This window comes from Amblyomma maculatum, chromosome 6 (genome assembly GCF_055883805.1).
Source record: "Amblyomma maculatum isolate TAMU_Amacu chromosome 6, ASM5588380v1, whole genome shotgun sequence".
In the NCBI taxonomy this organism is placed as follows: Eukaryota; Metazoa; Arthropoda; class Arachnida; order Ixodida; family Ixodidae; genus Amblyomma; species Amblyomma maculatum.
In genome coordinates, this window is record NC_139349.1 from 21,600,954 (window position 1) to 21,624,206 (window position 23,253).

The window sequence follows — 23,253 nt, forward strand, 5'->3', positions numbered from 1 at the left end:
TGGAACGCTTCTTTCTACGAGCATTCCAGCGCTAGGCTTGTATGAGGTGTAAGGGGGTAACGCGAATACCAGCACGCGGTTGTGCGAGCCGATAACACCAAAGAATAAACGGAACAGAACGTCGCCCTGAATATTGATATTGAATGGAAATAATAATTTAGCCACTGCGGCTACACCAGCCATAAGCCCTGCGATATTGCTGAGCGCCGATCCTGCGAAGCATTTTATGCTCCTACTTACTTTTGGAGCGAAGGTATGCCTCAGAGTTATGTGCAATTTGTCCGAATGATGCTCATGATTTGCGTTCAAGGAGAGTAATGCCGGTTATCTAAGTTGCAGCTTACTATATTGCGTATAGTAAGCTGCAATGAATGTTGGGGTCATTTGCTGCGGAAAAATTCTAAATATTTGCGAATTGTATAGCGAGGCAAATTCTTTTGCAAAGCATGAATTGATGCTAAGCTTATGCGCCACTGCTCTATTTGTGTACATACACTCATGGAGCCAACCCCGTAAACACAAATAAAGGGTTCTATGAATATAGATGGCGGAACGCACACCTCCACTACAGTTAAGTAACAAATGCACTTTATTTTATCTGTTGGCTTCGGTATTTGCGTACCTTAAGAATTTGCAGCGTAATCATTGTTCACATATATGATGTTTTACGAGTAGAAATGTCAAACATAGTGGTACGATCATCGCTTTTATTTTATTGTGAAAGCAATACTACTCTAAGTTTAGAGCCTTCACCGTGGCGCGGCCGCACCCCCGTGATGCTGTGACGTCACACTCCACGTGACAATAGGGTGAGACCTGGGCTACCAACTCAAGCGGTCGGCGTAGCGCGGCCGCACCCACGTGACGCTGTGACATCCCACCCCACGTGACACTAGGGTGAGAGCTGGGCTACCAACTCAAGCGGTCGGCGTAGCTCGGTCGCAGCCACGGTGCAGCGCGTGACGTCACACCCCACGTGAGACAAAAGCGGTCGGCATGGCGCGCTAGAGGCGCAGCTGGTGCTCACTTTACGTGACGTCAGGCACGTTCACACGGCTTGGTTAAAGCTGGGCTTTATATGTGGGCTGAGGAAGAAGAAAAAGAGAAGAAGAACGCTCGGTCACCCGCAGCTAATGCTTTCGCTCAATATTTGGTTCAGCAGCGTTGAACCCTTGTTTTTTTTTAAACTTCTCCAATAACGCACAGAAAAACAACGTTATCATACAAGACTAGAGGGCGATTCAGAAGATGACACTTGTACGGTTTTTAAATTTTAATTTAACAGCAGAGGTGTACCTCCTGATCCTTCACCTGATGGCCAGCATTACTGCGAAAAATCACGGAACGTTCCTGACTAAAACCCGCACCACGACGGTCGTGTGAACTAAGCCATAATTGAAAGTCTAGTCACATGGCTTGGTATACTTCATCCTCAAAAAGTCTGCTCAGAAAGCACGCCGCTCCGAACATTCGACATTTGAAGCTTTCATGACATATAAGATGTTCTCTGCGCAACGTTTTACTGAAACGACGTGCATTTTCTGTTCTTGTTTTTTACTTCTTTTTAGGCTTTTTTGCTGTTTCTGTGGACTCTGAAGCAAGACTGCGTGCAGTTTGGGTGAGCTATGCAACATTATAATCTCAAACAAGCAGCCAAAACAGATTAGTACAGAAAGGAAGAAAGTCGGCAACAGAAGCAAGTTTTGCTGTTAAGTTATTGCAAGGGAAAGCGCGCTTTTTCATGTTATGACAAGCAACAGCCAATTAGGAGCAGAGCAAGAACTGCAAGAAAACTTAACAAAGCGAAATGTACTAACACCGTATACCAAGAAAAAAACATGGATATGTTACAGCTGTCAAGTGGTAAATAATTCAAACTCTTCATTATACATACTAACCCGCATCCCGCACACTCACCTCACAATTGTTGCTGTTGCCGGGATAGAATTCACGTGGCTGTGGTAGAACCCAGCAGTAGAAAATAATAACAGAGATAGGACTAGAAAAAAACCATCAAAGATAACCGTTTTAACTCCCTAAATGGTGATACAGTCCTACATTTTTATAAAACAACACTCGACTGTTTGACGGAAACGATATCGATATAAATATCCCAAAGCGCATTCTGGGATACACTAACCCTCAAGACTCTTAGTGCTAATAAATACAACTTATACAACTAGCTACAGCAGTTGGACATAAGATATGTTTCGCCGCAAGAATGAAATCTAGTTGAGGATTTGATGGAAAACCGTCCGGCACAAGAAATTCGGCGTATTGAAGAAAAAAGCACTCGCCGAGGATACTTAATTCGGGGACTGTTGTTTTTTTTCTCTTCAATATGCAGAAAGGAAGCTTGACGAGAATTTAACAAGAGCTTTGCACCTTGCCCACCCTTGTAATGTTCACCCGCCGTGGTGGCGCAATGGTTACGGTGCTCGGCTCCTGTGCCCAAGAATGCGGGATCGAATCCAGGCCACGGCGGCCACCTTTCGATAGAGGAGAAAAGAAAAGCGCCCGTGTGCTGTGCGATATCAGTGCAGGATAGACAACCCCAGATAATCAAATTTCAGGAACCCTCCCCTACGGCTTCTCTCATACCCTGAGTCGCCTTGGGACGTTAAACCCTATAAATCAAACCAAACCTTGTAATTTTAAATTTGATCGTTGAATGTTGTATTTCCATCTTTTAAATTCTACTCCACCACGGTGCCCTTCCGCAGAGTTCATCCACTCGTTAAATAATGCAGCATGTTTCCCTAAAAAACAAAAAGTGGAAAAATACCAGTATTATGAAGCGGAATGAACATTTAAAATATAAAATAAAATAAAAGGTGACCTTCGTAATGGACAGATATTTCTGGCCTTACTCTAAAGCAAGACAGGTTTCTGAGTTCAATGAAATCACCGCACGTGTGAGGAGAACGGAGAGCGAAATAATCAAAAGTTCGTACCTCACCGCAATACCCTCTCAGAGCAGGATCCATTTAATGAGCATCTATTTCAGCATTCACATTTATTTCTTGCATCTTAGATTCGCCTATCACTGATGTCCTGTTCCTCTGTCTTCTCTTCTCCCTTAGTCGGAGTTAGGTGGAATAGCGGATTAAGCTGACGGACGGTGCCTTACAGCATGTCGCGCCCTCCTCTTAATCCTCTACGGTCTGGTATTGAATATGCGATGTGCATATCTTAGCGTTCATTCCTTGCGGCATGAGAAGCGGCTTCCATAATTCTATCGTGAGAGCTGCATCGCAATAAAGTGATGCTAGGGTCGTCGTCCAGAGTGGTTTTGTGAAACCTGTACCACCACTCCAGCAAGGTTCCGGTGGCGCGGACTAAAAAAAAAAAAAAGTACGGCCTAAATAACAAGTAAAAGAACGCTCTTTCTCTCTCGCAATCTCTGGGTGCTCTGGCATGGCTTCGCCTGCTTCATGTAAGAGTTGTCCCGAGGTTCCGGGTTTGGTGGCCGCTCCTCCTGAAAATTTATTGAGAAGTGAAACGAAAATCTCTCCTCTTTAACACAGGACATAAAGGCTTTTCCTTTTTTTTTTTTATTACTCCCATCTATGACGACAAAAACAACCGCTATAAGTGCTACTACTACAACTATTTCTACAACAACTACAAAAACTGTGGCGCTCGAATGCTGAGCCAGAAACCACGGAATTAGCCCCGCTAGGGCAGCCAGGTTTCTATGAAAGCCAAACGCAAGGCGACCGTGTACTGCGCGTTGTTAGAGCATGGTAAAAAAAAAGAAAAACCTCAAACCGGTCTAAATTATTAACTAGCCCCTACTCCGTCTTCCCTCGTAGCAAATATCACTTTGGTACTTTTAATTATACCATACCATACTACTATTTCTAAAGCTACTACTCCGCGGTTAATTCTACTACAGCAGTCAGTAATTAAATACAACTCCCTCCTGCTGTTAACGGCTACTTCTTGTACATCTAAGGCAACCACTGCTCATGTTGCGCTGCAAGTGTATCTACCGCCAACTACTACTCGTACTGTTATCCGACTTCGATTGGAATTGTACTAAATTGCAGAGCAGTTGCTACGACAAGAAAAAAAGAACATACTTTGTTATGCAAGTATTCACTATCGCTTTTGCATACGCCTCTGACAAATCTGCAAGGATTGGTCATTTCATACCGACCCGAATCGCAACAATTTTCCAGTTTAGACCAGGCATCATAAAAGGGGATTGAGCGCGAAATATTTTACTGGGCTTCTTGGTGCAATTTATTTATTTATTTATTTATTTATTTATTTATTTATTTATTTATTTATTTATTTATTTATTTATTTATTTATTTATTTATTTATTTATTTATTTATTTATTTTTTTATTTATTTATTTATTTATTTATCTTTTTATTTATTTATTTATTTATTTATTTATTTATTTATTTATTTATTTATTTATTTATTTATTTATTTATTTATTTATTTATTTATTTATTTATCTATTCAAATACCCTAAAGGCCTGAGCGGGCATTACAAGGGGGGGGGGGGGGGGGAGGGCAAAGGTTGGAACAAGAGTAGAAATAATGCATCCAAAATTGCGATATACAAGGACACTCCCTATAGTTACATAAGTCGATAACCAGGCACATAACGTTTAAAAGCTAGTGCTTCAACGCTCAAAATAAAAATACAGATGGCACCAAGCATTCAAGTTTTTTCGGAGAGCAGCCCTTTAACACGAACATAAAAAGAAATAGAAAGATGAAGGTTACAACTCGAAGTGATTTTTTGGTCCGGTTACAAACGTTTCGTAATCACTGGAAGATGCAACGGTGGCAGGGAGCAGATTCCATTGACGGATGGCGAGGAGGAGAGGCGAGTGAAAGAAAAGATTGGTTCGAGCAAAGACGGGTTGCACTTTCCCTCGCTTTCGTACCGTCACAATCATCTTGAGCCGTCCGAACAGTGGTAGATCTTCAACCTTAATCTATCGCACCACCAATCCGTTTTTCGCACGCCAAATGCATATGCAGTTCGAGCTATGAATGGGAGCTCAGTCATTTCTTTATTATTTCGCATCTCGAATTCTGCAAGGGGCGATCTTTTATTCTTTTTTTTTTTCATACGCCATCATTTGACGTTACGCCAAGTGCAAATATTTAGCTGCACCATGGCTGATATTTCCACATACTTGAGGGCAATTTTTACGGAAGGGCAAATATAATACAGCCCCCGGCGACAAGTGTTGCCCTACAATTTAGGTGTCATGATAGTTTTTCTCATTTCTGTAGCAGCATAAGACGACGTTACACCTTAGTTACGTCGCAATGGTTTTCTAGGTAGGTATAGTAAAATAACAATGTGTTTATTAAGTTGTGTATTTCTCACTAACAGTGTAGCTCTAAAACAAAGCACAGCCGCATAAAGAAATCCATTAGCGACTGCTCTTCAGCATGGCCATGGAGAAGGAGACTACCGACTTGAGGTTCGAGGCTTCTTCAACTCATCCGTGCAGTGTGTAATAAAGCATTCATGTACAAGCGAGGGCTTCGGCGCCAAAATACTGCAGCAACCGAGACAATGCACTAAAACTAAATTTCGAACTTATTTTTCACATCCCTAGCCAGTTCGAGGCACAGTAATTGAAGCGAACGGCGGTGCCAACAGGTAACGCGGAAAACGCGTCTTTTTTTATAGTCAAGCCCAGGGAAAAAACTGAGTGCCAGTTGACGGATGGTTGTCGGGGACAGAGTAGGCTGTGACAGCGCACACATAAAACATGTCTCTCAAAACGATTTATTCAGCACACTGCAAAACTAAAATCCCTGTATAGCTGCGTTCGAATTTTATTACTAAGTATCATAGTTGTAGGCTTTCTTTTTTTTTTTTTTTCTGCACCCAGATTTCTTTGTTTCAGATGAACTTCGCTTCTGTTCTGTCGCAAGTAAGGCGATGTTTATATCAAATAGCAAAGTAGAAAATATTTCCCAGAAAGCTAAATGGGGTATCATGTCGTGCACCATTTAATGCAGGCATCATTTCTTATCCTTAGCAACGTCTTTCTTTTTTCACTCTTTAAAGTGCAATGACCACCTTTAAAAACAGATGTCACTTGCAGTAAGCTTCGAGTCTTTATGTGGAACGTTGCGCCTTTCAACTTGCTCTTTTGATTGGTATTATTGTTTGGGTAAGATTTCTCCCATTTTGTGGAAAAGAAGTTGCCCAACCATTATGCACTACAAATTAACTAGTTGTGTATAAAAGCGGCTGAAGGTATTTAACAGAAGTAAAGATAATTATTTTTTAAATGAAACCAATATAGAGAGCGTGAAAGGAGAGGTAAGGATGATAACCTAAGTTTATTAACCATAATCAGATACTTTCTACCAAATTGCTAATGTACGCAATATCATTAAAGATTTGTCTTTGGGAGTACGTATCCACGCAGCAGCACGTATTGCGTGGATATGTACTCCCTGAATCCGAACATGGGGTGGGGAACGTAATCGTTTTCCTCCAAGCACGCGGAAAGCCTTCCATGCGCTGCTTTCTCCATCAGCTTGCCGACACACGAAGTGAGCGAAATCGGACGGAGGTTGTTAGTATTCACCTCCTTACCTGGTTTAGGGATACAAATGGCGTCTGTTGATTTCCACACCAGAGGCAGTTTGCCAGCTCTCCAGCACTCAATGATGTATTCCGTCATATGGCCTAGCGTCCACTCGTTCATGTTTGCAAGTAAACCTACCATAACGTTTTCATGTCCTCACGCCGTACCCCTCCTCATGGATAGCAGCGCCGCCTGTATTTCTTCTACTTCGAAGTCCCTGTCGAGTTCCGGATTACCATTTCCATCATACTGTATAACATAGGCTGTAACACTGGGACCCATTTTTATGCTGCTGCTGGAGTGGAAATCTTCCCTTGGTTGCATTCACACAGGTCAGCTGCTCTTGAAACATACTTCAGTTCAATTCATTACGTTCAAAGCCTATCTCTTCTTTTTTTTTTTTTTCACCTCTACAATGCAAGACAAATGGTGCTGTGAGCGGACTTATGTTTCAAACAAGCTTCTGCGCTTCTGAACTCACCTAATAGATGCCACCATTTATGTCAATCCTCGGGAAATCAAGTCGACATATGGGCTTAACTGTAGACAGCAGTAACACCTTGTCATTGAAACGATCCGTCGTATTTCTGTCTCATCACGCCACTTGTCGAAATGGCGCATAAAAAGCAGTTGACAGACAATCAATAAGATTCATACGACATTTATACTGTGCACTACGTTTCTACAACATGCTACATGATTATGTTATCCCCCATGTAAAGGAATGGCAGAGACATTGTCGTTCATTCCTTAATAATTTATTGTGCTGTGGCAGTTTTCGTTTAGGTGACACACCAAATGGGGTGTCTAGCAGCCACCGACATTTCTTTCAGAGGGAGGTTTCGTTATTGTTTTTGTTTTCTTTAGGCATGTCCTTGTGATCAGAGTAGTTAGGCGCTTCTTGCCACCTCCCAGGGGCATGTTCGTGTTTTATTGTGAAAGCAATACTACTCGCACTCTCAAGCTTTCGCGTGACCCGGCCGCAGTTATGTCTTACCCACGTGACGCTGTGACGTCACACCCCACGTGACACACGGGCTGGCAAGAGCTGCCAACTTGGGTCTCTCGTTTCACATGGGCCGGTTATGTCAAAATCAGCCTGCTAGGACCCTGGCATTCACGTTACCTCTGTAGGCCACTAAGGCACGTGTTAGTTAAAGCGGGGCTTTATATGTTGGATGAGGAAGAAGAAAAAGACAAGAAGAAGAACGCTCGGTCACCCGCAGCTAATGCTTTCGCTCAATATTTGATTCAGCCGCGTTGAACCCTTGTGATATTTTCGGCCCTGCGAGGCTTCAAATTAGGTGTGCAAGGGGATCCTGTGCGCTCTATTTCCATCTCACGATTTATTATAAAAGGAGCTGTCCGAGCTGTCAGCTCCTATCAACTCGACCATGCCATCTTTTTGGTTCGTGACGTCAAACAACGCCGACCAAATATGTTGACTTCCATAAGCAAAAGAGAAATGAGCGCCGGTGTACCATGACACTTACTACATATTAGTGCTCATCCATGCCCCCTGCCACCTGCCAGAAAAATGCTCATGATCTTCCGAGGCTGCCAGGCCTAAAACCGTCGAAGCTGATGCCACCGGACACTTTTTCATCATGATGTTACTAGCGCTCTCGCAGTACTAGAACCGTGCTCATGATTTTTCAAGGCTGCGAGACTTGACATGGTCGTCGCCCTGACGAACATGTTTTTTACGTGGAAGTACTAACGCTCTTGTGGTAAAACCAATTAATTCACAACCATTGACATTTTTCAGGGCTTCTACTCATTCAGGGTGATTTATGGCACTTCTCTAAATTTTTTCGTCAGTAGAGGCTGACAAAAATGAGCATGTTCGAAAAGGTAGCCCCTAAAATGAAATTAAAAATGGCCCATCGTCTTGTCGCAAAACTTCGGTTAAGACCTAGATGAAGGAAAAGCTCTAGCGGTGATTAGTAGAGAGAGAAAGCTATAGAGCCAGAAATGACATCTCAGTCAGCGAATATTGCGTCCGCGCACCATTTAAATTTAAACGATGCATCATATGGCGCACAATTTCGTTTTTCTATTTTAGTTTTCTTTATATGCAGCAAATTAAAAAACTTCGAATTAACAATGTCCTTTTTTTATCATTATTATTGTAAGACAGGTTCACGCTCGATAAGTGGAGAACGACTATGGGCGGCCGATCTTGTTGAATTCTGCGTTCTTGAGCTTGCGTCCACTCATTGCTATTTCAACATGTCGTTACTTGTTTAATAGCCGAATGTTTGTAAATACCTGATTGTCTAGAGGAGTCTTGTAAATGGTTGCACTATTGCGTCAAACTATTGAGAGCTTCCTTTTCTCATGAACAAAGTGGCAATTTTGACTACTTGTGAGCTTTGTATTTTAAAAACGAAGCTGAGTACTGGGAAAACAGGGACAAGAGAAGACAACAGGATAAGTGCTCATTCTGTTCTCTTGCTCCTGCTTTCCTCTTCTTTCGGTAGTTTCATAATTTTCTTAATATTTGTGAGACTGCTGCGCAAAATCGCATTAGGTCCTTCGCGAGCGTGAGGCAACAACCCGTCCTTTGTGCTTTCTCGCTAAGTCGGGGTAGGCCCACGTGCTTCCACTGGTGACAAAGCGCAAGGCGCTGCCTGCTCTCACCTGTCCTAAGTACCACAGGAGACGCGCTCATTGAGCGCATGTGCAAGATGGCGCAACCGGTGGCGGCGAGGGTCTCCCGAGGTCTCCAAGAACAAGGCGACGGAGAAAGGAAGAAGTTGCGGGGCACAATCTTACTTAGCAACTACAGTCTACACACTAAGAAAGCAGCGCAGCACATGCAGACAGTTGCCTCATGGGTCAAAGCGTGTCATCGAGGCTGCGAACAGCATGCATTTCGAGATCAGAATCTAGGTAGGGCGTTCAGTGCTGGCGACAACTGCTGCGGTTTTGTTTTTCTAAACCAGCGGGTGGGCGGGCAATTAAGGTTAATCGCATGACAGCAATTCAGCTGTTTCATTATACTGCCTTTTCGCGATTTTAAGACCCTGCTCTCCTAATGGAAAAAAACTGCATGTGGATCTAAGCACCGTCTTTTTACGAGGAAGAGCGGGTAGAATGGGCTACCAGAGCGCTTGCTCACTCAGTCGTCAGTTAGTCCGCCATCGGAGTCCCGAGGTGGTGCAGCGTCCGCGGCGCGATCTCCGACTTCTGGTGTTGCTGCAATCCCTACGCGACAGCTGACGGCACGCACCACCAAAATTCATCCAAAAGCAACACCGACAACTCTTATCAGCGTGTTTCCCCGATTACCTGGAATTTGCAGCCATTCATCGGAGCTGGGTTTCGAAGGCATTGTGAGCCCATGTATGTTTGGCGTCAACAGTTTGACAGCCATAATGGAAGTCGAAATGAGTTTGAAGAGGGCTGCTACAGCTTGAAGCGAACAGCGATCGCGTTTGCTGAAGCGGATTGCCGAGCAAATTGTTATTTCTCGCGCCCGTCTCGTCGACAAGAGTTTATTCTACAACCTCGTCAACTGCACACCAAGCATTGGAAACCACTTGTGCCACCGAAAAGCTGAAGCATGCTCTGATGCCCAACGAGGGGAATATTTCCTTGAGGGCACGGTCCCCTCTAGCAAAGAAACCGTTACAAAGCAGCACTGGAGCAATAATGAAGTCAATGCATATGACATCGATCTGCAAATACACTGCCTCATAAAACCTCATATGCAGAGAAGTGAAATACAGGTTCAACAAAGAGAGGCCAGTGAGAATTTTTTAATCATTACACTGACATCGTCTCATTCGCAAAATACAGATGGCCATATCAGCCGTAAGAAGAAGAAAACTTTTCAATGCACACTAGATATTCTGAGAAACCTGTGAATAAATTCCTACAGTTCTTCCCCAACAGAAGCCACGTCTAAGCTATCGATTCAGTTTTCCTCGTTGCGCGTCCTACTTTGTCCTCTTGATTGCCGTCTTAATCTTGCGAGTCCCCTTTGATGTCATGAATATATATTATGTATAGTGAACAGCTCTCAGATTTTCTTTCTAGCCCAGCATAGTAAAGTGCCCTGTTGAGCGAAAAACCCTCATTCAGCGTTGCCTGTTTTGCCGGCGTTGGCGCTTTAAGGGAAAAGAACACGGGAATGTTTCTGGCAGCAGCAGGTAACATGGCCATGGTTTAGCCTTTTCGCAATTCCTCTCCTTTCTTCCCCATCATTGAGCCCAAGTAGCAGCGGTTTATACGTCCCTGCTGAGGGACGCTGTTTCATGATCTGCCAGTGCTTGACCAATACACTCCGTCCTATATTCTTATGGTCTCTCTTGTGGTCCTCACTGCGGTCTCTACCTTCCTAAAAAAATTATTAACCTATGTGAAAAGCTCTTCCCTTTCGGGACTGTTGAGCAGATGTTTTCTTGTCTGTACAGTATTTTAGACCCACTGTTCTTTTCTGCATGTCGGAGCTTTCAATAGTTCATGCTTTTCAATCATTCCCTCGCGTTAATTGGAAACACAATGCAGTTAGCGAGCTCTAAACTACTACAGCATTTTTAAGTAAGAGATTCAGAGATTGCGTACGTAGGAGGGCCAATTTTACCGCAGTCTCACCGCCATCCCTCGACGGATCTGATATGACCCGATCCTTACCGTCTGCTTTGCCCCTTTCTTTACTTTCTCTTTCGTTAGCGGGATGATGTCCTGTCCCTCTACACTACTTTTTTCCTTATTGTGTTGATTACTTCAGCTGCTGTGGGGATCTGTGTAGAACTCCTAGGGTACCTTAAAATTTCTATCAGTGTTAATGACATTTATCGCCTCCAGTAGCGTAAAGATCTCATTTTTTTTGCCCATGCCTAGTCTTCCATTACCCGTTTCCGAGATATACTCCCGTTCTTTAGTTCACACACACTTCTCCCAATGTTCTTTATTTGGTTCATATTTTGCTTACTAATCATTGTGGTGCCTCTTCTGGTTTCTTTCTGCCTGGTGAATTACAAGCTACCACGTTTTTCTATGCACCGGACAATTGCCCCATGTGTAAAGTGCAAACATAAATACACAACAAAATAATGCAATAACAAGAACGCAGAGCGACACTACCTGCCATTCATACATGTCCGGCAGTATGGCCGCAGAAGCCTTAAAATCTCGCTGGAAGCTTCCAATGCTTCCCTTTCGTGGAAAGATAAAGCAGATAAACAAAAATAAGAAATAAAAGTAAGTCTTGTAGCCTTCCGCTGTGTGGCTGCTATCGCAACGTTATGTAACCTAGATACGTTATGTGACGACCTCTGCGGAGGTCACGGCTGCGCGGATCACCTTGAGAACCTCAACAAGGACGAGTTGCTTCTTGTTTTTATCTTCTCAGTCTGAGGTCACGTAGCCTTTCCCCGTAGTCTTTGAGCTGCCAGCAACGTTGTCTTGTTTCACTTTACTTCCATGATCCGTATCTAAAGCCATCGTCTCCCGTCCTTTGATGGAGGTTGCTACCGCTTTGACAATCGGTCTGATTTTTAACGAAAGCAAACAGCCCGAGGACAACGCCAAGGTGGTGCCGTTGTAGTGTAATGAACAGACGGTGCCTTTCTATCTGACCCCCCCCCCCCCCCTTCCCCTCTTCCTGTGAGCTTCTTCTCCTTGATGGATCCGCCAGCAAGAGCGAGTTAATTGTTCTGCTTCTGTCGATATCCGCTCGGCTTACATCACGCACAAGCACGCGTTCTCATAGCTAACAGGCTCTCGAGTGGTTTTCAGTGTAGTTAGTTATATAGATTAATAATGGAAAAGAACAGCCGCATATTTTTGTAGCTTTCCTTTGCAATCCTCCACCTTATGCAGTCCTCCGGAAAGCAGCATTCCAACATAGACAACCCTCTCCTCTCCGAAGAAATAAATAACTATTCGTTACTGTGTGAAGCTTCGATAGCATTCATGCCGCTGAAGGGTGGTGCTGTCCGAGGGAGAAACTGAGAAAGGGAGCAACAGAGAGTGTATGAAGAGTCTGCGAGAGGACCAGGATGTGTCCAAGCCGGACGTTTCGAGAGTCTCCCCTTCCCTTCGTGCGGCCCCTGCAGCGTCGTAAATGTAGGCGTCGGAGCGAAAGGGGGGAACGGCCCCAACGCGCCAAGGTGGTAGCGGAAGTGGAGACTGCTGGGAGGCCGGCGAAAGGTAGACCCGTCCAGTGACTCCAGATTCTTGAGAAGCGGCGCCGCGTCTTGTCCACAAAAGTGCGCCCGGACGCACACTTCACAGGCAGACTCGGCACGGTGCGTACGACAGAACGGGGAAGCTCCTCTTCACTGAGTCATCGCTATCGGCTGAAGGAGCAACAACTCTGCTCTCGTCATCGCGAAACTCTCCTTTTGCCACCACACTCTCCAGAGGACTAAGGGTGAGCTGACGTCCCTGCATGGCCGCGCCTTGACGTTTTCCTCTTTCCTGATGCTATCGGGTGCATGAAGCCTTGTACTGCAATGCAGCACAAGTTTCAGGATTGTTTTCTCACATTTTTACTTATCATTTTACCTAATAGTTGGCAAGGACTTGGGAGAGTAACTTAAGTATTCATGTATGCAGATGCGACAGATCTGATCACATCAATTGAGCCCAGTTTCTTCTCACTGCTTCGGCAAAAAGTGGCCTATCATACGAATGCTACTGATTTCTTAGCTGCTTTGCTGTGTGAGCATAGTTATCGCCGGTGAACAGCTTATTGCAGGGGCCATGGGCACTTAGATAAGAATAGTTGACGCAAGACAGGACCCAATTCAGTTTCATTTCAATAAGGAATGACGACCCATATGGATAATTAGGAGATTGTCGGCTCCCATCCAGCACGACAGCTGGCACTAGAAGTAAAGATGATGTTCATTAAGGCTATACTTACAAGAACTTAGAATGAACTGAAATTTTAAAACCCCTCTCTATTAAGCGCGGCACAGATTTTTCCTATATTTCGCAAACAAATATGCACTCTCGCTTGCTGGCTTTGCCGCTTCTATATGGTACCCTTAGAGACACGTTGTCACGACAACGTCGGACGAAATCAGCAAATGACATATGTAGTAGAAACCAAAGGCAACGGCACTTTGTTCTTGCTTTTTATGGTAAGCTGACCTGTAAAAACTGTTTTATATCCTTATTGGAATTAATTGGCTTTTTCCTGCCTGTTAGGACAGCTTTATTAAGAAAAAGCTGTTTTATTAAGAAAAAGTGGAACTTAGCGATGTCACTGTTTTAGTCCGCAGCGCCCTTTAATCTTCGCACTCGTTTTAGACGCAACAAAAATTCGTCGAGTACTACAAATTTCTGACCGTTGAAAAAAAAACTTCGCTGTTCAAAGTCTCTCGCTCACATCGTCGTATTATTTTTGTCCCCTCGGAAGCTTCGCTAGTAGCATTGGAGAATATGCTTGCTTTCAAGGAAACCTGCACGGAATTGAAATTGAAAAGCGATTGTAACGACCCTATCCAGGTTTCATGTCTTTTCCCCGTGAAAGAAAGGGACCACCATTTTGCAAAAATCTTCAGGCCAATGCTGTTTCAGGTATAACTCTGAACCTAAACACTGACATCCGTTCTAAATGAAAGGTAAATTAGTTGATTCATTTGTCTGTTCCGAATGCTTTAGCCACTATTCTACCAGAGTTCAGGCCAGGGGTTCTCCGGCAAAATTACTCGGGTTGTGTGGTGCAGCAGGACAATTTCCCAAGTAAAGCAGTCAGCCAAGGTCATAATGTGCGAAACTCGGGAAAGGAAAAATATTTCTGCTGGGTCAGCCAAAGGGGGTCACTGAAAGCTTTGAAGTATGGCGCGGTGTCCGTATCTGCTGAAAAGGTTACCACACGACATGCTGGTGAGACTACGCAGTAATAATTTCTTTCTACCCTGAATTAACAGCCCCGGAAATATTTGAGCGCAATTATACCCCAGGAGATGTTATAATACCTAATGATCTCAGTTCCGTCTCGACAAGCCGCATCATGTGTATGAGCAATTTTACAACATTTTCACACGTTCAACATTTCTGCCATGCCAACCGCATTCGGCTTTGTCCCCATTTATACCTTACAATCCTGCCACCAACATCAAAAGTGCTAACTCTGCAGCCTCCTTCCTGGCAAAGTAACAAGTGCAGCACCAGGCTGAGAAATTCCTAAAGATATCGGGGCAGAGAGAGCGGGGACATCAAGGGCCAGTTGTTCGGCGTTCCCTTGGTACTTTTGAAGAGGAAGCAAAGGGCGCGGAACATTTCCTCGGTGTGCCCATTGCAAGGTGTCGTTGCAGTCGCTTTTTAACATGACGGCTGGGAACGTCTCCTTATGCCGGCCACTCATCCTGCGTCAAAAGTTTTCGCCTGTGCGGCAGAATTCCGGCATTGTGATAAAGAAGCGAGGGGAGGGGACTCTACATGATTTCATTGCCGTAACGACCACTTACACATAGAAATTGTAAACGTACCACATATTTTCTCATTCATCACGTTTGCCATGCGAATGACATTCAAGCCTGACCCCGCTGGTACCGCTCTGTCCTGCCATAAATGCGTGAGCCCTGAAGTCACAGCTTTAATGCGGGAAATGCGAACATCTTCAGGCATTTATTTTATTTTTCGGCTAAAATATTATTTCACTACGGCTAGCGGAATCATTTCAAGCGGTTTCGGCGTCACCTTCGGCCCTCGAAATAATGTTCTTATCATTTTGGGAAAAAAGAACACCGGCAAGAAATATTAAAGCGAACAAGTGACAACTTCCCAAAGGCACCTGAGCAATTATTATTAACAGTACTCTCTTTTACTTCGGTATGAAAGAGACCGAATAAATACATAAACACTGAAAACTTCTTACACATGTATAAGGAGATGCTAAGTTTTACCCAGCGACCTTTGTGCGCCTGATGGGCTTGGACCTAGTTAGTGACATCTGTTTATTAGCTAGACATATTAACATAACTTTGTTGTTCCTACAACGTAGCAAGCACAGGATAGACGCGGCGCTGCTGAGCACTCAAGATTGCCGAGGGAAGTTTTATTGGTAGATATACCCCTTTATTTCCAACGGACTCTGTGAATGATGTATGACGCAAGAAGCTCCTTATAGGTCAGATTTTTCAGCGAAGAGAAAGTTTGAGCGATGACAGTCATCATTTTTGCGCAAAATCTCTAGGGAAGGTGTGGTTTTCTCAAAATTGCTATTTTAATGAAACCTCATTCAGTTACAATGTGTCCGCTGCTGGCTTCGGGAATCATTCTAGCTGTTGATATTCGGGAAAGTTGAGTAGTCTACTGTGGCTATTAATTTGCTTCCAATTTTCTATACACTTTTTCTATACAATGTCTTTTCACTTTTGTACATACTCTTTCTACGCGATATGTGATGCACCCGGTGCGTAAAACATTTTCTTGCTTAGCGATTGCGGTATCAGAACTCAGAGTACGCGCTGGACGCCCATTGGCCCTTTTTAACACGCTAGCTTTAGAAGACCGAATATCGAGAAGATCTGATCTCTTTGTGCAGAAGGATGGCATTCTGCTGAAAAATGTAGCAGTGTATCCCTTGGCTAGGACCTGGCTGCTCAAGTCGCAATAACAACCCTTTGCTGCAAAGCTGTTCAAGATTTTGTGCTGCATCCAGTGGTATTTATTTCCGCACGGGGCACGTGTCTATTGTTGGGAGCCCGCTTCAGAACAAAAAGGAACGTATAGGAAATCGCGTAGGGCATACGAAGTGAACTAAAGACTACAAAACGATGAAAACAATTGATTACAAAAATTATGGGTTGACTAAATGCCGCTGGAGCCGTCATTAAATTGTAAGCAGGCCAGATTTTAATCATTCCGGCCAACCTCTCTGCCTTTCCTTTCAATAAATCCATCTTGTAAGATAGCTGTTGTGAAGACTGTAAGCAAATGCGCGGTCAAAAACGAGGATTGTAAGAGCGGTTGAAATTAGGCTACTTTTGTTCCACATACTACTCCCTCGGCGTCCTGCAGCAGCATTCTTGCTTAGCATGTTTTAATCTGAAAGGAATTACGCCAGGCCGCTGGGCAATAACAGAAGTTCTGAAGAGCCAGATATATTCGATTTCTTACCATCGTTGTCTATCGAGCTAAATAGCGTTTTGGTTGCGATTCCACACTTTGTTTCTTTCAGTACTTCTTTCTTTAGTATGATACTCTTGAGAGCCTCACTGCTGTCGGTCATGCGAATCGCAAAACTAAAAAGAGAGCAGCTAAATGGCTGGAGCCTACGGGCCTCTAATTCGACACAAGATACCAAGCTATCTCGTGGCCAGTCAGTGGTCGAATGGCAATGCACCAGACAAAAGAAGATACCACTCACGCACTTAGATCTTAGCACGCATTAAATATAGTTCTCCACAGTTTCATGTCGCATAACCTCATTAAAATTTAGCCATGACCAAATGCGTTAAGGTAATTCTTTCTAAACGTCTACCAAACCAGCGAATTATTGGCTTCTGGGTTTATTATAGCGTTTTTATTGAAGCAAAAAACTTCGCGCCCAGCAATACGCGCTCTTTCTATCCGCCTTCCTTCTTGTGACCGTTTCCTTGCGTCATTCCAATTAATAGCATGGATCAACTAGCCCTATAGCAAGTACTTCTACAAAGCAATACACCGCTGCCCTTTATTTTATTGGCTCTTTGGGCAGCGATTATTCATCATTGGAGCAGTTTACTTCGACATCATGGGCTTGGTTAACATAAACGGGACATACTGATTGCTTAATACATGTAAAAGGCAGAGCAGCAAGCAATGCGGTATGCCTTCCTTTGGCTAGCAACATTAATATTTTCTTAGTTACTCATGAACGTCGAGGCTATAAAAGGATGCGTTATGCACTGCCGGAACATATTATTTCCCGCAGCAAGTCATACTTGAGGGGTCATTTTGTAGAAAAACATGTGGTTTTTGCTACAACTTGCAAAACGACTACTTCTATTTTTGCTTATCCAGAAGGGACAACTCCCCATGTCGATTGCTCAAGTTGCATATATTTACGAAAGCTATGTCAGTAACTATGTCAGTAACTATGCAAGTAGTTACTGACATTCTAGTGGAAATTAAGAAGAAAGAAATGGGCATGGGCAGGACATGTAGTGCGAAGAGAGGATAACCGATGGTCGCTTAGGGTAACAAAGTGGATTCCAAGGGAAGGAAAGCGTAGCAGGGCGCGGCAGAAAGTTAGGTGGGCGGATGAGGTTAAGACTTTCGCAGGGGTCAAGTGGATGCAGCTAGCACAGAACCGGGTTAATTGGAGAAATATGGGAGAGGCCTTCGCCCTGCTGTGGGTATAGTCAGACTGGTGATTGTGGTAATGATGACGAAAGCTATCCTAAAGATTAATTTCCTCAGTTTAGTGTTCCCTACCCTAACTATCTTCGTCAATAAAAATGGCACATTACTAATTCATCAACTGTTCTCGAGAGCAGTGTCTTAATTATTGTCTTGCCACTACAGTATCTATAACTGTACAGCATTTGTCAAAAGTGTAGAGGCCAGGGGTTCTGCTTCTGAGCAGTGTAGTGGCGCTGCTTTAGCGTTAATGGAAGTCCTTCCCATTGGAGAGAGTGGGACATGTGGGGAAAAACATTTCTTATCATCAAGAGGTCCGGAACATCTGGCAATGCATTACAAACCGCATGCAATGCCTGAGGAGCGCACTCCCTGTGCTCTACACTTTTGACAAAGGCTTACAAAAAGAAATTAAATCAGCAGAAGGACTGATTACTCACTCCCAGAAGTATGAACGCACCTATGGCTTCCACTTCACATCCCGCGCATTGGGACGGAGTATCACGCATAGCTTTCACAGTTTACTTCAAATAAGATGGGGATGAACCGCTCACGTAAGCGCGAAGCATTTTTTCGTGGCCCCGGTCTAGCAACTGGACAGCTGCTATGACGTTGGTGGAAGCTTTATTGCCTAAACATGCTGCCGACATTACCGTCGCTAGGCCGTCATCATCATCATCATAAGGCAGGGACATCACCCGCTTTGCGAGCAGCGAGTCAGGGCTGAGTATGGGTGATAAATAGTCAGCGAATGAATCTGCTTGCACGGTCATAAGTAGCGAGGGTCTGGAGTAAGAGGCGGGTTTCGTGTTCGTTCGTAGACTGCAGTCTTGACTTAGGTTGCTAGAGTACAGTCTTCACGTAGGCTGCTGGAGTACGCTGTCCTTGTCAAGTTCTCAGCGGCGACAGCCAGGTTAATAATTACAATGAAGAGGAGCAACCATGCTGATAAAGGCAATGATAGAGCACCATCTGCCTATTCTGAGCATTTGTAAGAACACTAGGTGACTACTTCTGATCGGACAATTTATCTGAATATTTTTCTTGGTGACCGTGAGGTGATACTTTTCTTATAATTTGGTGGCAATATTCCTTTTTATTGAAGTATATATTACGCTCAAAGGCCGAAGACATCACCTTGAGATGTAGCAGTCAGAAAGCTACACTCCACGGATAATAACCGGAATGCTCTTAAAACGTGGCGTGTTTCCAAAATGATGAATTTTCATCGTCCAAAGTAAGCATGCGCAATGTTGTGGCCTTATTAAAACTTCATCTCCTGTATAATAGTTCTGGTGGAAAGACCAGCCAAGGATGGTACTGTATGGAATGCGAAGGTTGGTTACAAGGATAGCGTGTCGTCCTTGATCTGTTTTCAAGGGTCTTCGAACTGAGGAGGCGCACATATAATTCTATGATGAAATCAACCGCTTTGAAAATACCCGCTCCAAAGTTCACGCAGCCAGCTAAGCTCGCGGTCTGCATTATTGATTTTGTTTTCCTTGAACGTTTCGTACACTGCAGCTTGTTAATTCAAAGCCAGTATCCTGTAACATTGAAGCATCCTATTACATAACAGGGATTTAGCACAGTTAAAAGCAAAATATTCGGCAGACGTCAACTGTACAAATGCCTTCTCGGTGCCCGGAAAAAGCGTTGCCTTCTAATCCGGTGCGAGTATTCTCCATGGCCGGCAGCAGCTCAGTCTTAGCGAGGAGTTCCTTTCGTGCGATAGTAATCGTGCGCCGTGAAAGCGGAAGAGTTGGGTCGAGTTCGGCTTTGTCCTTTGGGCCGGCCAGGTGCTTTCGCTGCCCCCTTCCAAACAGGTCCGATTTAGACCCGATGTATTTTTGAAATGCGTTGGAGGGAGACGTCGCTACCACTCTCCGTGGGTTGGCCTCGTACAGTTCACTGTATCCGGAAACGCCACACACCCTGGCGCCCTCCGCCAACTTCCTTCCTCCTTCCTCTAGCATCAACAATAGCGCTAAATTAGGCACACTAAGGGCACCTTCGCGTGGGAGACAGCACGTACAACCTAACCGTCTGCATACTGACCCTATGACGACACGATCGTGCAGCGGCCGAAAGAGCGCAGTTCCTTCGAACAAGACAAGGGGAAATATCCTTAAGCTATAAGAGGCAGCCGTGACGAGAGTTATCTTGAGCTCCATACTCAACTTCCGCCTGGCACACGACAACGTTTGACCAGCACAGGGTGCGACAGCGATGATATTCTACTATGCCGACCCTAATCCTTATTGCGCGATCATCTAGAACATTGTGATGTAACGTACAAATGATGCAAATTATGTTACACACCAAGACGATGAGCGCGTGTCTTTTTGCAGTCTCTTGTGTTTGCGTTCACTCGTGGCTCTTTTCGACATGTATCTGAAGTTGTTCACAAAAATAGAAGTACATGGTTGAAATAGTACTAATATGTGAAGAGTGGCAAGTGCTAATTCCTCAGGGCAGCTTTCTGCCTTCAACAAGGATATTCGGTTCTTCTGGACCTCTCTATCGCCAAATACTTCCTAGATTCAAATGGCAAGTGTTCCATAATTGCATCTTGCCAGCACTTACATAATTACTAAAAATGGCTTTTAACAGCGCGATAGACGACAGGCGATAGAAAAGAGTAAAATATATGATATACAATCCCCTTTTACGTTTTGAGCACATGACCACCGCTAGCAAGGAAATATAAAGAGAACGCGGAATGGCGACGAGTTGCCACCCATGTTGGTCACTGTTCTCTCGGCTTTCCTCTGTGGTTTTGCCAGTTGACTTGTCTACTATAACTTTCTCAGTTGAGCAAATAACTCTACGTTCCCTTCTTGATAACAGTAGCGTTGAGGCGAGAGAAGCGATCAGCGTGTTAAAGAACGAGTGTTGATGATATACCTTGGCTGTATTTTGGGAAGATGTATATAGCGGTGGCACATATATGCTACGTGCAGTTTGCAAAATATTTAGCAGTTGGCCCGTGATTGTCGGGGATTGAATTCCTAGTGAAGGAGAGCTTATCACTGATAGACGACAGTAAGCAAGTGGAGACGAAACTTAAAACTTCGCGCTGGTAGGAAAGGGGCGTAGTGGTGGAAGATGAAACAGGACATGTGAAGAGGCTTTCGTCCGCGTTGAACCTGACCAGGTTGACAGGGGCAATATTCCAGCTTTTTTACATTATTTGATGTGAGATCTTCCCAGGTGTACATTTTCTACTCAAAGACAAACATTCTAAATGCATGTGTCCAAACGTGACAACGTCGTGGGTGTAAATAACGCATTTCCCCTTTTATTATTTAAAATATATTATAGGACATCGTAACCACTTTTCTTGTATATAATTTATATCTATAAGCAACAAAACCTACCAACGCCTAGAACTGCAAGTATGTAACAAAAAGGAAGAATAATTTTCATTTCTGCGCGCATAACTTTGTGAATCGCTAGCATACTTGAAGTAACGGTCGTCTGAAGCTGCACAGTGCCAAAGTGCAGGCTGCTAGAGATGCAGAAGGCTCGCCGAAAATGTACATTGGTGCTAAACGTAACTCTGGCGGCTAAATACCCTGACATTTCCTTGGCCGTTATACTGCAGTCGTGTGTGATGGTTGAGTCCTGAATGCTGCCCCCTATTTCTTGATTGCGGCTGCATACTAGCGCTTGGTTTCAGCCCTTGGGCATTAAGAAATGATAAAAAATTACCTTACGTCGTTTTCCGGAACAGGAACGTTTTCAAAACAAATTTCCCAGCTTTTTTACATTTCTGTAATCAAGGAATCATTTGTTAAGAAATCCTGGAAGCCCGAAACTATTTTACGGCGCTTTGAAAAGCGCGATATTAATGGGTCAAATAGAGTATCTGCCAACTTCGAACTGCGAACTATGGGGATCTCGCCGCCATGAAGCTTGAAGCCCACGGATTTATGTAGGTACTACTTATGCACTGGGCGTAAGACACGTTTTTGCTCTTGTACGTACAGTCGTGAGCAAAAGTGGTATGCAACAGCTAGCCGGTGGTCAGTTCAGTTCAGCCGTTCAGTCCTGTCCGACTCTTCGTGATTCTATGGACCTTATCCCGCCACGCTTTCCGGTCTCTCACTATCTTCCTAACATCACATAACTTCATCTGCAGTGCCTCGAGGATGCCATCTAACCAACGCGTTCGCTGCCTACCCCTTCTCCGGCGACCCTCAACCTTTCCCAACATCAAATCTTTCTCCAGCGACTCCTCTCTTCTCATCAGATGACCAAAGTAGCTGAGCTTTAACTTTAGAATTTGACCCTCCAATGAGCAGCCAGGGTTTATGGTCGACAATAACGAGCCGATGGTAGAGCTTGGCAAAACGGCATTTAAACGCCATTTGGCGATAGCCACAGGGACAACGACAAAGGCATATGCATGCTGATAAAATGTGGCATCTCCATGATTGTCTTGATCTCAGGTAGCTATTGATAGATGGCGTTGCAACGCTGTTTTCCTTAGCTCCGCCATCGGCTAACTTTTTCTCACGACTATACGTGCCAAAAAGTAAAGGTGGTGCGCAAGAGACTTATCTGGCTGCGTACAGCATCTTAATCAAGTGCGGTATTAGAATTTTAAGGTATTTGCCGAGAGTTCGAAACGTAAATAGCGCGCTTTATAAAGCAGCTGCCTTCTTCGTGGCAAAATTATGTTGACGCTGTGAAAGTCGGTTAGACTGCCAGTAGTCACCGCAGTTCTATCTATTTTAGCACTGTAGCCGTTTCGGTTTCTTGAATATAGACGTGTAGGAAGCTCTGCGTAATGGAACGGGACTTCTAATAATAGCCTTCCTCGTCACGAGGAAAGGCAGTCTCATGTGTAAGGTTTAAATGTGATTTTTTTTTCTGTGCCGGGATGGCTTACCACTAGCTAATTCATGCTAGTGTTGAGCATAGTTCAATTTAGCACGGCTCGCATTCGCAGCGCGATTTAGAAATGAAACCTTCCAAAAATTCGGATTATCAGTTTGTTTGGATTGCGCAAAACAGCTTACATTTTTGCGCAATAGTGTATACGGCTCGTTCGCTCGAAAACTGACCGTCGGCGGCGGCGTGACGCGTCGGAAAAAGTACACACTTATTTCTTATCAAACTTGTGATATAATCGTTGTCTGCGCAACGTTCAGGGCGGTGTTGTATCAGTTCACTTCCCCTTAGCATCAATCTGCAAGTCAAGTTGAAGGCTAGGTTGCGACAAAGATTCTAACCGGCAACATATGTGCCTTCTGTGCTGTTAAGTGCAAGTGTAGGTGTCCAGCTAAAAATTGAGACAGATGCTGCGGCTTCCCCCCCCCCCCCCCCCAAATCAAACTAACTGAAAGAAAAA

General features: G+C 44.2%; 1 protein-coding gene across 4 annotated transcripts in view; it reads left to right on the forward strand.

The window, feature by feature from the left end:
• The window catches only part of LOC146185226 (acetylcholinesterase-like), a 332,565-nt gene that overhangs the window by 302,401 nt on the left and 6,911 nt on the right, over window positions 1–23,253 (forward strand). Inside the window, exon 2 of one of the 4 annotated variants that reach the window (XM_084606198.1) lies at window positions 1,569–1,618. The exons of the other annotated variants lie outside the window; for them this stretch is intronic. The gene's annotated coding sequence lies outside the window, so the exon portion shown is untranslated. The remainder of the gene's footprint in view (window positions 1–1,568; window positions 1,619–23,253) is intronic. 4 annotated transcript variants of the gene reach the window in all.